Consider the following 2,363-nt stretch of genomic DNA (forward strand, 5'->3'; position numbering starts at 1 on the left):
GCGCACAGAACAGTCGACACACCATGTGCTCGCCTTGCTCAACTGCTGATAGTAATGTAGCCTCTGGTCATGGCTGGTCGGAGGTTTAGTGTGTTTGGTTCTACGGAAACAAATATATCAGGGCAGATCAGGTCAGCCGTATTTCGTCTTACAGTAGCCTTACCAATTTATCAATTTTACATAAGCCAACCAAGAGAGCTTACAGATATGGGAAAACTCTAGACAACATGCTATAAGTAGTTTCACTTAACAATTCTATGTGAAATAATGTAACCGCTGTAACACGTTAGCTTGATAAGAGATTTGCGAAAAATTTAAATCTGCAGTTAGATCTAGCTGCTGTCTTTCAAATCAGTCTTTTATGGGTCTAGTTGGTTCATATAGGAGCATTAAACAAAGAGTAAGTGTTAGGGTTTTATGATTGAATTTTTTTCTATTTGGGCAGCATGAAATTTAAAACCTCTGGAGCTGTTAGCAGCTCCATAACAAGCTGCCAATAAGTTTAGGTATGGGCAAGAGAATGAAGGTTCGATGCTGCCATTGTGCCCTGCCAGCAACGACCATGTGGTTTCAGGCTTCGATATTCATTTTATTCTGCTGCTTCTTGGTTCTCATGATTGCTAGAGTTCCATTTCTAGATTCCAAGTTTGAAATTCAGTTTTTCATAATCAGAGAACTTTTTTGCTCTCAGACACAGAGAAATGTCATATTATCTATTGAGGCCTCAGTTAAGGATGAACTTGTATAAGATTTTAGTAGGTTTTATCAAAGTACCCATATTTTTCTATCAGTTTAGATTGTTTTATGTTTGTGAAGATCTGACTGCTAAGATGTTTCAAGATTAAAATCGACAAAACATGATCGCGATTAAAATGCTCAGAAACGAAATACATGCCAAAATGACATCACTAGTTGCACAACTGCCTGTCTCTATCATTATCGATATTGGCTACTGCATTCAAGTTGCAGTGTAACACGTCTCTATTCTGTTGGTCTCTTTACCGACCTCAACAGACCTCTCTTTACCGAAGAGCAACTATAGACATCATAATTACACTTCCGCTTGAATCTGAGCCGTCCAAGAAAGAATCTCATTCAAACTATTATATTTTTGGACTGGGCAGGTCTACAAAAACAAAATTACATGAAATTGAAGCTTGATGTCTTAGCTTTATATTGATATTATTTACATTTGCATCACATCAATGTTGTAAGTTCACCTTTAGTACTACACATTGTTTGCCTTCCTTCTTCTGACTTGCTGTCAGTATAATGGTGAGCGTAGTCATTGTAGTTGTGGGCATCAAAGGCTTTCCCGTGGTTATGTCATTTCATCTCTGTTCTCATCAACTAACACTGTTGAGAAATTCGCTTCACAATTCTGTTGCATAATAAGCCGGAAGGTTCTCGTATTGACATCTCCTACACGTGATCTGTAGATCTTAATCTATATTGAAGGCTCTAAACTTCATTCTTTTATATCAATGAGGTGTTCAATGTTACTAATAAGGTATAGATATGTGGCCAGTTAAACATATGTGGCATAAAAAGCTAGCAGTGCATAACGCTCGTGACTGAATGAGACACTCGTGATGACAGACCGAGGACTAGGAAGGTGGGTAGAGCATCAAAGATACAGCTTCAAGTGCTCGTTATAGATAAGTGCCCGTCTTGTGCGCTCTCGAGGCGACGATCAACCTTGTTTACACAGCAGAAGACAAGGACTTCTAATCAGCTGATTGCCTTCGGTACAAGCTTCCGACAAGAACGTGTCTACTCACCTCTAAGGGTTTCATTGATCCAGCAAATAAACCTTGATTATTTTATCCCAGTGTTGATATGGTGGCTTTACCACTTATTATTCATACCATAGTGCTTATCTCAGCAACCAAACCATAAATCAACAGCAGCTCTATCTTTCTTTTCATCTTTTTTCCATACTCCTTCCTCCTCCCACACCCCCCCCTTCCTCCCGTCCCCCCCATAGCTCCTACTTCTCTCTTCTTACCTCTCTTCCCATCATCCTTTCTTTCTTGGGCTCTCTCTCTCCCACCGTCGCTTCCTCTCTCCCAATCTCTTCTCTCTCCCAATCTCTTCTCTCTCCCAATCTCTTCTCTCTTCCAATCTCTTCTCTCTTCCAATCTCTTCTCTCTTTCTCATTCAACCCTTCTCTTTCTCTCCTGCACTCTTCTTTTTTTTCTTTCTCTCTCTCTTTTTCTCTTTCTTTCTCTTTTTCTATCTTTCTCTCCACAACACTACTGAATGTGTTTCCAACTTTTCGCAGCCACTAGTTGAACTGCCTGTTTTTTTTAGATAAAAACTCGGCCTATCCACTTAATCGCTTTTCTAAGCAGAAGAAAAGA

This window comes from Watersipora subatra, chromosome 3 (genome assembly GCF_963576615.1).
Source record: "Watersipora subatra chromosome 3, tzWatSuba1.1, whole genome shotgun sequence".
Lineage (NCBI taxonomy): Eukaryota > Metazoa > Bryozoa > Gymnolaemata > Cheilostomatida > Watersiporidae > Watersipora > Watersipora subatra.